We start from the raw sequence: 14474 nt of genomic DNA, 5'->3' as shown, positions 1-14474 counted from the left end.
AGGGAGATTTTTATTGAGGCTTACATTCAGGGTAACTTTCAAGTTCAATGAATAAAATCAATTTGCTGAGTAAAAAATTATAAATCTTAATAAGTATTTTTATCACCTGATATTATTTGTTTCGTCATTTAAGAATTGTTGTAACCCTAAATTAGGTTCATTTAGGGTTATAAACCCTAAATTAAAAGTGAGATTCTAAGGCTTCTCTTTCAATTGCTGTCATTTCTCTAAGAGGCTATCAGTTAAGATCAAACTCAAAACCATAAATCAAAGTTTAGTGACTTATGGTATATGTATGTTAGGTTATACTTAGCCTTAAATATTGAATACGGTTTGAATCGTAGGATTTGTTCTTGAAAAGGAAAAGAATGCTCGTAGAAACCGTAAAATGAAAAGGAAAAGGAAAAGTCCTAGAAAGTGTACAATCCAATGCATTCCAAGAAATGTTTACTGGGTGACTGTAGTCGACTTTCGAGTTCATGTATTGTATAGTTTATGTTAGGGAAAATGTGTGCATTGTGTATTGACTCTATTAGAGCAACCATATGACAATCCATAGTGAATGGTATGCTTCAGTAAACTTTTACGGTTTAACGGTTATTGTATATGTTATTTTAGATCTTGTTCATATTGTGTTTATTGATATATGAATATTTGGGACATGATTTAGACTAGTTCGAGCTTATGTTCCACTATTGTGAAATGTGAGTGAAGTGCTCAAAAAATGTGTTATAGTATATATATTGGCGAGGATCCGCTTATGTAGTGTGACGAGCATGCTTTTGAGGTCATATATAAAGTGACGGATTCATAATGAAATTGATCTTTTGATACATTTTTATTGACATTGAATATTTTATATGTTTCATATGATTTAGGTTTAGTACGAAAGAATCATAAGAATATTAAAACTAGCATTTTGTGTAGACAATATACATAGTTGCAGGATAATATAAATACCAATTCATTAGGAGGTACAAATACTAATCCACAGTATCGATACTGATTACAATTTTCAGATTCTAGTATGTCAATTCAGTGTCAATGATGGTATTGAGTAGCGACGCTACTCATATATTATTGATACAAAAAGCTAAGTATTGATACCTTTATACATGTTTGTAAGTTTTAATTTTGTATTGAAATGTTTGTATGATTTATGCTTTGGCCTTCAATATTGAACTATTTATAAATTAATCATTAAACCATAACATTGAAAAATTAATTATTTGATAATCCAATTAGGACAATAATGTTATCGGCCTGATTCTGATCATTCAATATGACATCGTCGATACGATTTTTACTAGGTTGATTGGGGTCTTACATGTTATTAGGTTAGTGTTGCGATGCCCAAGACATTCATTGAGTTCCTACGAGTTTGCACTCTTTTTTACTAAATCACGTAGACAAGTAGAGCTAATCAACGTGAGGAAGCAAGGCAAGTGAGATAATCAATGTGGAGAAGGAAAGCAAGTGAGGCTGACTCATAAGGCTTTTGGTAGAAAATGAAATAAGTGTTTTATATGTTTTGGTAAAGGAAATGCAGGATTCTATCTTTAGGATTTATAATTTACATTATTTAAAATTATTAGTAAGGTTTTGGATATCTTTGATGTTATTGTGACATGTCGTTTTCGTGTCAAAATAATTCATTCTTCTTAAGTAATAAATAAAGGAAATTAAATGTAGTAAAAGAGAAGTAAGGATCGATCCCACATAGACTAAGAACAACTCCCTTATTTACTATTGATTTGATCTATGTACCAGAAAGTTGAGTAATGATTTGGGTAAATGTAGGGGTGTTTGTAGATGAAGAGATTCAAGTAAAATAAGAACAAGAAAATAAAAAGATTGAAGAGAAAAGTAAAAGAAGATTAAAAATAAATAAATTCAATATGTTAAAATAAGCCTTGGGTTTTTGCTTTGACTCAGTTTCCTTGGATCATCGAAAATAGTTTTTACTTCAGGACTCACGTCAGTTACTTGTCTAAAAGGATCAATCATTGTGACTATGCTTTGTATATCGAATACCCAAGTACAACCTTTGATTTCGGCTTTTAAAGTTGATATAAGCAACAACAATGTTGTAGACCAAAATCGTTTAAGTTCATAAAAGTACAACTCGGATTATGTTCTTTCAATAATAATTAATTATGCTTTCAATTCCCACTTAGAAATTTTTTTTGCTACTTGTGTTCCCAGGAAGTTGAATGTGCTTTCACTAAGTCGACCATTCCTCCCACACATTTAACCACAACAACATCCTGACCAACGTTAATCTTTGGTTTAGAAAACGTTTTGATTTTGAAAATAAGCTCAAGAAATTAAGAGAGACTTCTGAAGTTGTTTAAGTGATTTTTTCAATTCTCGTGTTGGAATTGAGTCATTGCTTTATCCCTCGGCTTGAAAAAAATTAGCTAAGCATGAAAAAAGCCATACTTAGCATTTTAATATAAATTTTTTAAAACAAAAAGTAAAAATAACTAAAAAGATTATTTTGTAAAAACAAAGAAAGAAATATCACAATGATCTTAAAAAAAGAGGAATTCGATAAATTTAATGATGAATTAGGCTTACCCCAAGGGGGTATTTATAGCCTTCTAAAAGCCCTAAAATAAACTTAAAAAACAAAGGACAATTGTTTGAATTTAAAATCTAAAAATAATAAGATAAATCCTAAACACTTGAATTTAAAATGCTTAAAATGCTCCAGTCGTCCATCCATGTTCTATAATTACTGACTGGACCTTCTAGAAGCTGCTGGCAAACTACCATATCAGGCATCTCATTCCTAGTTTCATGCCCATTGTTCCAACCTTGATTCCAAAACGAAAAGTGCAGTTTTTAGGCCTTTTAAGCACACTTTCTAGAAGTCATTGTCCTGCACAGAAATCATGTAAAATGACCAAATCAACAATAATAATAAAAAACGAGGGAGTATTTAAGCATAAAATGTTGCACAAAATAAAACTAGTTAAATTCCCCCTTACTTGTCCAATGCTTGTACTCAAGCAATTCTCAATCAACATGTCAAAATTTTAAGTGCTATTATCTAATTCACATCATACTCTAATCATCCCAATGAAGAAAAATCAAGCAATTAATTGAAACTGGAAAATAATAAAGTAATTGGCAAAGCTGGGAAGTAAGTTAAAACAAAACAAGACATTGTAATAGCTCATTTATGATATGATGCAAAACTCAATACCCTCACAGGGGATTCACTCATTTTGCTCAAAGTGTTTAAGGAAAAAGAAATCCTCAAGCCAAATCAAGTTAAAACAATACCATAAGATTGTAATGAAATCCAATCTCCACTACTTCAAAATTAATATTATGCAAAAGTCAAGAGGTCTTTGAACAAGGTTGTAACGTGGCTATGGTATGGGTAGGAAAAAGATTGAAAATAATTGGTTTTATTTGCCAAGACAAAGAGACCAAAAAGATTCGAAACAATCCACGAATTAACATGAAGCACAATGAAAAATAGAACAAGAAAAAGGAATAGTTAAAAGGCAAATGAAACAATTGATTTTTCCTTTTTTTTACTCAACTAATGGGTTGTTTTTTTTTTTTTTTCTTTTGTTTGTTGTTCAAAAGAGTGCATTGTTCACTATTTTTTCTCCTTTCTTTCTTTCTTTTTTTCAAAACTATTTTTTCCGAGCATGATTTATTTAGCAGTGATTTTCTACTGTTCGAATTGCTATTTTTGAGAAAAAAATTTTGTGGAATGAAAATGATCTTGAGCCTTGGTAAGGGTAAGATAAAAAGGGAATATGAAAGAAAGGGCTTCGGGTTTAATTTGATGAGGTGAAAATCAATAAAAAGGAAAATCAACTCAAACATGGTTTACTAAGGGATAAACAAAAGGGTACGCATTTTGGGTAGAGAAACGATTAATCCTAAGAGCCTATATCTTACTAAAAACATAAAATTCATGCATATAGTTTCAATAAGCATTACACCAAAAGTTCTATAATTCTAAAACAAGTTTGGCACGCTCAAATCAAACAAAGAGCAAGAATGAAAAGTGAATGATCATTAGGCTCAAAGCTCACAAGAATAAGCTCAATGTATCAAGTCTAGCATAAATTCAATAAATAAACCATCTAATGTCAATAATCTTCATGAAAAAATTACTAGCTATACAAACTAACCATCATGCATTCAATGTTCAATTAAAAGCAAAATTAAAAATTCATCAAAAATTAAAAAGATCAATTGAGCTAAACAATAAGCAACAAACAACTCCAACATATCAAAATAAAAATAACTCAAATTGTTGTCCCAAAACGTAATTTAAATTTAAAGCAAAAGATAGGGAAAAGGAATACTCCCCAATCTAGAGACGACCGCAGCCGCGACCGCGTCTTGATTAGCCCGGGTAAAGGAAGAAAATGATCTCGACGAGATCGGTCTCGATGGAAGCAAGGCACTCTTGTACACCTTGCATCTCATTGTAAAAACATCCGATTGTGAACTTGCTGTTGGTGCTGGTAGTGGCTCGGTCCTCCTCAAGAATACTCACTCATGGCGAGGTGTAATGGTGTCGGGAGCCACAATGTGTGTGGCGGTAGGACCGTCAGTGAGAAGTCACATTGAGTCCAAGCATCTAGCATCCATAACAAAAGCACATGTCAAGTTCACAGTGTCAAATTTCAACAGAATTAAACGATAAGGTAGATGCGTAATCTAAGGGCCAAGAATCAAGAGACAATTGGTATGTACTACATGATCAAAGGGATAAGAAAACCAATATCCCAAGTTTACCTTCATACAATTCTACAAACTCAACAAGAAAAACAATTTGTCCTTACTTAAATAGGACGTTGTATCATTACATCCATAGTTGTTTTATACTAGGAATCGATGTATGTAACAGAGAGCTAGGTCATGGATGTCCCTACTCTTTTGTCGTGCGAGAATCAAACTTAGCTCCCTCTAAACCAATAAGTGCCTCCATTATATTAGTTTCAAAATAATGCAGGATCTCACATAAAGACGTTATATAACCATGGTTCATGACATCCATCATAAACCCCATAGAAAAATTAAAATCACTTAACATCATTTGAAAATATTATCCCACTAACCTAAAATAAATAACATTAGGCGTATCGACAAGTGACACGACAATGACGAAAAGAAAAATTGGTATAAAACTCAAATACTAACTCACATTAAGTATCACGTCTACTATTAGAGTATGGACTCTAGCCAATAATATCAAAGAAGTGCATCACAACATCATGTAAATGTAAAGTGTCAAGTGTATGATATAGAATATGCATACAAACTTCAAATTTGTGGTGATGAATGATATCGAAACACCACGCCTCAGCACCATCAAAGTTGAGGTATCCTTGCAACATCTCTTCGATCGGAATAAAATAGGTTAGACCACATCAATTGTGCTAATCGAAAGGATTGAAAGTGTCATCACCTTGTTCATCAAGTTAATTCAAATTTGCAGCAAAGGGTGATGCATGGAACTGCACGGAAAATAATCAAGATGATGAATAGTGCTCGACATCTTGTGATGATGCATGGATCGTTTGTTCCTATTCTAGATATAAAAGAAAAAAGGATGTAATACATAAAAGAGTTAATCACGGAGATGATATGTCAAATCATATTTTCTTGCTACTTAAGTGACAATGATATATTGCTATGTCACTCATTGTATGTAATATTAGATTTATTCTAATAATTACTGCTAACGTTGCAATAACCTACAAGGTCACTCCATAGGATTGAAACGAGCAAATATGTAATTTGTTGTACGTTACTAAAATATATCTAGAGTTAATATATGTATGTTTGATATATATATATTTTTTAATAATCCTAAATATTTAATTTAAATTAATTAAATAAAGATTTAATTAATTTGAAATAATGAAATCCATAATATGTTAGGGTAACATGGATATAAAAGGAGGTGTAAGGTCTAGCAGCCATTTTTTAACACACATTATCTTCAACCATTTTTCTCAAAACAATTTTAGGAAAAACACATATTGCTCTCAATCAGGTGAACTTAGTAGAGGTCGAGATGTGGTTTTGTGGAGGCTTACATTTTAACCGATCGACACCACCATTAGTCACTGTTATCCTTGCTATTTTTCAAGGAACCTGCTCTAAGTATTCACATCTTTTCCTCCCGATTTTGATTTATCATACTTGAATCGCTAGTGAGACCATCAGATTTTTGTTTCCGCTGCACCATAGGATGAGCCGATGGTCCCAACAGATGAAAAATTATTCGGCCATGGTCTTGATAGACTGATCGCGGATAAGCTTTGTAGTAGTAGCACAAGGAAATCGATTGAGGAGTACTTAGTAGAGGTGAACGGTTCATGCACTTAGATCAATTCTGACGTGGGAGAGCGTATGTGCGGTGGTGGTGAACAGTACATACCTCGCCAAGAAACGGTCGCAAGAATGGAAATTGGTATAGGCGGCTACTGTGGTAATGAGTTTGAGCCACTTGACACTTCAACGACGAGCGATATAGTAAAACGTCGGTGACCTCCACCGAGAGTGACGGTGATTAGGTTAGGTTGCCAGATTGATTTCTAGTTTGCACCATGATGGAAAGTAATAGATTAGATCAAATAAATATGGAAAAAATGAAGAAAACTTACCGACATTTGGAGAATAACGGTGATGATGATCAACGGTGGAGAGAAGGCGGAGCGGTGGCAGTTTTTGGCCTTGGAAGATGAATGGTGCATGACATGGGAGGAGAAGAAGAATTTTCTTTGTTTTTTTGTTTGTGTTTTGGTTCACATATAAAATAAAGAAGGTCTAAAAGGGAGTATTTGAAAATAAAATTTCTTTTAGGGTTGCTCAAACGCTAAAATATTATAAGGATAATAGGTTGATTTAAAAATAAAAAAGAGACTGAAAGTGATAGGAGAGATTTGGCGGCTGAAAGAAACAAATTGGGGAATGTTGGAATTTGGGGGGAAATTGGTGGAGTAAGCGGTGAAAGAGATGTGGGTAAGGCTAACATATGACAATTGTAATACCCCAAACATCAGGTTAGTATCTATAGTGAAATAATTTAAAATTTAGTGGGTTATTTTGAATAAATGAAAATTACAAGGATTTAATTTGGAGATGGTGTTTAAGACTTATTAGTAAAAATGGAAGAATGGAGGGGTGGGGGAAATTGGTGGGTAAGCGGTGAAAGAGATGGGTAAGGCTAACATATGACAATTGTAATACCCAAACATCAGGTTAGTATCTATAGTGAAATAATTTAAAATTTAGTGGGTTATTTTGAATAAATTGAAAATTACAAGGATTTAATTTGGAGATGGTGTTTAAGACTTATTAGTAAAAATGGAAGAATGGAGGGGTTTATGGTCTTTTAAAAGGAAATGAATTTTATATTCATTTTATTGGGATACTTATTAAGTGTTGAATAGAAGAAAAAGGGAAAAAGCTGAAAATAACTTGGTTCTCTTCTCCTTCTTCTTCTTCTAGTTGTCCCCGTACCCTCCATAGAAGAGGTAAGGTTTCTTCAAGTTGGTTTTTCCTTTCATTTATGGTTTGGTTTTGAAGCCTTAATTGATATATAGTCTTAAGGAAGGTTTAAGGATGATTAAAACTAAGAGATTAGTGATTTATTAGGGATTTAATAAAATTGGTTTTTAAGTGATATGATTAAATAAGGTCAGTTATTGGAGTTTAAAAGCATATTTGACTTGTCAAAGAAGTAAAGAAGAGATTAGGAGCCTTATAAGTGATTAAAAACATATTTGGAATTGGGTGATTCTTAGTTTTGAGTGTTTTTTTGAGATTTTGGATGTTATAAGGAGATTTATGGATGTAAGTTTTGGATAAGTGATAATGAGTTTAATGGTATGGTTGGAGAAAAAAGTAAGAGATTTAGGTGAAACTTGTGTAAAATTCGAAGTAAAAGAGATAACAATACCGATACTATAAGGTAAAATTGATGGATTTGGATGAACATTATCGATACCGAGTTAAAGAAGTATCGATAATGAGATGTAGGTTCGATACAAACAGAAAGGTATCGATATTGTAATCATAAATGACATTCTTATAATGCTAAAATGGTATCAATATCGAATGGTTATCGGTACCATAGAAGAGAAGTATTGATACCAAAGGAGGGGTATCGATATGATTCAGTCTGAAATGTTTAGCTAGGGTGAATTTTAATAGAATTCGAATTTAATAGTAATTTTGACTATAATTACTTTGGATAAATGTCAGTATGTATACTAACATCATATTTGTATGTATGATTATGGATGTTTGTGGAGATCGTAATCAAGCTCCTGAGTTAAACAAATAGAAAGGCAAGGATAATGTCACAGAATAGTCGGACTACAATTGGGTAATATAGTGAGAGAAACCAGGTGAGTGCATTTTATTATGTACATTAAGAGTTATAGGTGTACGTTGTTCAATGCATATATTACACTTTTATAGTGGCACTATGTGTGCAACCCACAAAATTCATAATGAGTTTATGAATGACCCTATCAACACTATGTATGAAACCCACGTAATTTATAATGAGTTTATGAATGACCGTTTCATCACTGTGTGTGCAACCTATAAAATTCATAATGAGTTTATGAATGACCATATCGACACTATGTGTGCAACCCAAGGAATTCATAAAGAGTTTATAAATGACCGTATCGACACTATGTATGCAATCCACGAAATTTATTATGAGTTTATGAATGACTGTATCGGGACTATGTGTGTAACCCATGGAATTCATAATGAGTTTATGAATGACCGTATCGGCACTATGTGTGCAACCCCACGAAATTCATAATGAGTTTATGAATGATCGTATCGACACTATATGTGCAACCCACGAAATTTATAATAAGTTTATTAATGATCGTATAGACACTATATTTGCAACCCATAGAATTCATAATGAAGTTTATGAATGATCGTATATGCACTATGTGTGCAACCCATTAAATTCATAATGAGTTTATGAATGGCCGTATCGGCACTATGTGTGAAACCCATGGAATTCATAATGAGTTTATGAATGACCATATCGGCACTTAGGTACAAATTTATGTACCTTGCATTCTCATTCATTATATATTGGGAAAATAAAAGAAGAATTTAGATAAATACTGTTTGATAAGTATGATGGGCATACTAAATATGGTTTCATAGGTTATGTGAAAGAAACTTGGTTGGCCAAGCCAACTTTATGTATTATTATGATTTATACGAGTTAATTTGTATTTTGATATAATTATGTTTTATTTCACCTCATTATTATTATGCCTCACTAAGTGAATACTTAGCGTGTGTTGATTTCACGCGTAGGTATTAGTACGAGAAGAGTAGTGAAGCTAACATCGTACATCAAAGGTCGCCTCATCAGTAATTGTATGACAACTATGTCTACTTTTGATGTTATTAGATGGCATATAATAAACTTATGATAATTCTCTGAAAAAGTATTTGACTTATGATGTAATATTTAATATGTTCAAACTTTAATATTTGTTTACATACTAAAAGTTAATGAATGTTCTAATATTATAAAATTAAAATGTTTTATGAACAGAAACAAAATTTTACCGATTTTCACAAAAGTGTAATGTTTTAAAAGTTATGTTACATTTGTGACTTGTGTATGAAAATGTATACGGGAAATGGGTGTCAAATTTATTGGTATCAAAGCTGCAGGTTTAGTCGATTCTCGACCGAAACTGGTTGTATTTTACATTAAAAAAAGGTTTACATGCCACTAAGATGTCAAGGTTACTGATATGGTGTCATTAGAATATGATAGATGTCACTCCTTACTAACTTGAATTATTATTCCCAAAAGAGTTGAGAAGCTTTGAAGCTCCTGAGTTCCAGGGAGAAGAGTATGATGGTCTGATAGATGTTGCTTCATGGTGATGCTTTATGGTGTCAAATTTATGGTTTAACAATGTTATGGTGATGTTGAAAAGCCTTCAATGCTTAGATTCTGAAAAACAGGGTGGAGCTGTATCTTTACTTAAAGGATCAGCTTGAGCCTGGTGGACAAACACTATGATGTATGCACCACATGAGCAAGTGACCTGGCAATTCTTTCAAGATGAGTTTAAGAACAAGTACATAGGGGAGTAGTTTATGTAGGCGATGTTGCTAAAGTTTCATAATTTGAAACAAGGTGATCGAGTAGTATATGAGTATGAGGCTGAATATAACAAGCTAAATCGTTTTGCTACTGAGGTAGTTCCCAATGATAAGGCTCGATGTGATTGGTTTATTAAGGGTTTGAGGTCAAAGTTGAAATATATGATGCTTTAAACTTGTCTAGCTTGCAAGAAGTTATTAACCGAGCTAAGGCCATTGAAAGAGCTAAAGAGGATACTCTAGCAGTGGAACAGGGTATGCATACGGGAAAAGAGTTGGAATTTATACAACTTCCCATTATACAGCTTCATAGAAGAATAAACAATCACAGTCTTTTGTTGCTAGCTCGGGTAGAGCATATGGAGAAAGAACTACTCCATGTCAGACGTGTAGCAAATTTCACCGTGGAGTATGTAGATTGCTCAACGGAGCTTGTTTCCATTGTGGTGAAACTAGTCATTATGATTGAAATTGTCCACATAGATACGGAGATAGATCAATACAAACTGAGAGATCAGTAGAAGCATCTAATATAGGCAAAGGAAGAGGTAGATCCGGCAGACAATCTGAATCAACCTAGCGACAAGAGACACGGGGAATAGCTTGAATTTATGATATTAAGACTAATGAGGATCGAGATGACCTAGAGATCTTAACAGGTACATTCCATCTTTTTGATGAACATGTATTTATTTTGGTTCATCATGGTTCTACACACTATTATATTAGTACAAAGTTGGTTAGAGCTAGAGAAATTCCTTTAGAACCAATATTTAGTGAGATGATAGCGGTAAAGTCTATGGATCATAGTGCAAGGTAACTCGGGTTTGTAGAAAATGGCCAATAAAGATTCAAGGGGTTATGTTCCTAGCAACTTTATGCAAATGCCTTTTGACGAATTTGAAATTATTTTGGGCATGGATTTGTTGTCTCCACATCATGGATGGGTTGGATTAGATGATATTCCAACAGTTAGGGAGTTTTCAGATGTTTTTTTCGAAAGAATTATTGGGCTTACCTCAAGATCGTGAGGTGGAATTCAAGAAAGAAGTTTACCAGGGTACAAAACTGTTTCTACGGCTCCATATCGAATGGCTCCTTGGGAACCTGTGCTTTTTGTGAAAAGAAGGAGGGTCTATGCGATTATGCATAGATTACCGACAACTAAATAAGGTAACAATAAAGAATAAGTATCCTCTTCTGAGGATCGATGATCTATTTGATCAAATGAAAGAAGCATCAAGGTTCTCTAGGATATACCTTCGATCACGATACCACCAATTAATGATTAAAGAGGATTATATGTAATACACCAAAAATTTAGATGATGACCAAAATGAAAATTTGGAAAGTTTGATGGTCAAAGTAGAAAATTTAGGAAAAAGTTTAGGGAATTAAGTGATGATTTTCCCAAAAAGAATTTTATTTCATAAATGGATTTATTTAGTGGTCAAATTATAAATTTGGTAAAGTTTGGTGATGGGTCACGAAAATAAGTAAATAAAAATATTATTTTCACATTTTTAAAATGTTGGAAAATAATATTTAATGGTTTAATTCAATGTTTAATTTGAATTATTTGATTAAAGTGACTGAATTACAATTTTTGGAAATTGTAAGGGCAAAACGGTAAAGTGGAAAACTAATTTGTTCATCTTTGACTATTGAAAGATGACAAGGCTGATATTTATTTGATTTTAAAGGTGATAAGGATATATATCTTGGTTTTGTGGTAATTATTAAGTTATATTAAGGGTATATTGGTATTTTATCAAGTTAATGATTTAAATGATATTTTAAAGGTTAATAAGCATTATATCAAAAAACAATATCATGCCAATGTTAATCTTCTCCAGCATCTTCACGTGAGAAAGCTTCCAAGGTAAGAAAAATATTTATTTTCCATTTTGAGCTAATTTCTTTGGAATTGGAGTCATGTCGTGAGATAAGAAAGTGATCTAAGCGAAAAACGCTATCATTTGGTACCAATATTACTTTCTAATCTTGTTGGATTTCAAAGATCCCAAATTTAAGGGTTTATGTTCATGATAGGATTCATGAAATTGATGATAAATCTTGATGATTTACATGTTTTAGATTCATATTCAAGTATGTATGATGATTAGAACATGTTTAATCTTTCTAAAAACTTGTTCTTTAAGTTTTGGCCATGATTGTTTGAGTAAGAATAATTATGGAAAATTATATATAGGTTGGAAATGATGAAGGAAATATTCTACAATCCATAGAAAAATTGGGGAAAATTTCGTAAGTTTTGAAAAGTTGGAGATCAATTTGTAAATTCTGAAAAATTGATGGGTTGTTGTGTAAGTGATATATAATTGATGTACTATGCTGGAAATTGTTGATTGGGAATTTAAATGAGTGTTATATGTGAAATATGACTATTTTAGAAGTTTGAAAAGATTAGTGATTTAAGTACTTAAATGTATTTATGCTTTTGTAAAAGTATTTGAATGGTAATATTTCAATGATGAAATTATTGGTATTAAGAATCTAGGTGGTAAAATGGTGAAGGGCAATTTTGTGTAAATTGGAAAACTTGGTTCCAATGTTAAAAGGAATTATTAAGAGTTGAGTATTTTGATAGATAATGAGTATCAAATATATAATGGAGTTGATATGGGATATGTTTATGTTAGTAAAATACTAACATATGTATCGTTATGAAATTGTGAATTATACAGATTATGGTTGATTTGCGATTGAAGCAAGTCAAGTGGGCTTGTTGTGGACAATAATGAGGCACAAATTTGGAAAATTATAAAGTGTCAAGGTGAGTGCATTACATGAATGAAATTATACATGGATGTTTTATACATCATCAGGAAGACTTGCGATAAGTCGATCATATTTATATCAGCATGATATTATGTCAATTTATAAATTGACATGACATTGAGATGTCACTATATGAAATTATAATGCATTGATTATGGAAAATGTGATATTTTACCATGAATGTTTTTGGTTATGGACTACCCCATTGTTAAATTATGATAATATACTTTGCCATGGTTGGATCAAATAAAATTACCTATATGCCCAAGTATGTTATTGAGGATCAGTGGTATTAATGAGGTAGTACTAGAGTGTCTAGAGAAGACACATAGTGCAGACCTCAAAGTGTCTAGCGAAGACACGGTACAAGCACTACGCTGCATTATTAGGTGAGCAAAGCTCGACCTCAACACTTCGGTGCAATATTTGACTCCTATATCGGGTTCCTCATACAGTTATACTATGGGCTATGAGTTATGGTTTATTGGTTAATAAATGGTAAGTATGCAAATAAGTTTACGAGCTTATGAATAATGGCAAATATATTGATAAAATAAGCTTACGATCTTATGGAATTTAAATAGTAAGTATTTTGGTAAAATAAGCTTACGAGCTTATGGGATAAATGGTAAGAGATTTTATATTATATTGATCATGGTAAAATATTGGATATATTAGTAAAATGATTTTATGGACATTTGATTTTGACATTGAAAATCATGCATGAACTGTATTGCACTGTTTATTGTTTTAATTGCCTCACTAAGTATATACTTAGTGTATGTTGATTTTCACGTGTAGGTAAAAAGCCAGTAGTGGAATAAAGATTTCAAAGTGACATCAAGCATCGAGGAGTATATTTCAATATCAGTAAGACATCCTATGATGGAATTTGATTTAGATAGTGCCATGTAATTTGATAATGTGAAGTTTGTTTTGTTGAATTAATTTGGAAACCAATTGGTAACTTGATAGTGATGAAAGGATAAATTTTTATGAATTTATATGTATAATGCTGAATTTAATGTAGCGGTACTGTAGTAGTGCATCGATGCACTGCTATAGTGCATCGATGCACAAATATAATTCGAAATTTTGGTGCATCGATGCACTGTTCACGTCACTGTAGATGTGCATCGGTACATTGTTCACTGTTCACGGTACTGTTCATCACTATTAAAAAAATAAAAAATGTTTTGAATTAAATTTGCTATAACAAAATATAAATTATATGATATGATATTTTTAAAATATCAATTACCATTTTAAGAAAATAAAATTTTAAATGTATTTTGTAATGTAAAAATGGTTTTAGAAATTCGTGTGATATCTATAATCTGTATAGGTATAATTATACGGGTTATTGGTGTTATATTTATTGGCATCAAAGCTACAGGTTTAGCCGATTCTAGGACTAAACCGAGGTTATTTTGAGTTAAAAAAGTGTATGCATGCCACTAGGATGTCAAAAGTTACTGATAGTTGTATATATACTATGATGATGCTTATTGAGAGTA

Source organism: Hibiscus syriacus, unplaced genomic scaffold (assembly GCF_006381635.1).
Source record: "Hibiscus syriacus cultivar Baekdansim isolate YM2019G1 unplaced genomic scaffold, ASM638163v2 tig00110745_pilon, whole genome shotgun sequence".
NCBI lineage: Eukaryota > Viridiplantae > Streptophyta > Magnoliopsida > Malvales > Malvaceae > Hibiscus > Hibiscus syriacus.
This window is presented reverse-complemented; position numbering follows the sequence as displayed.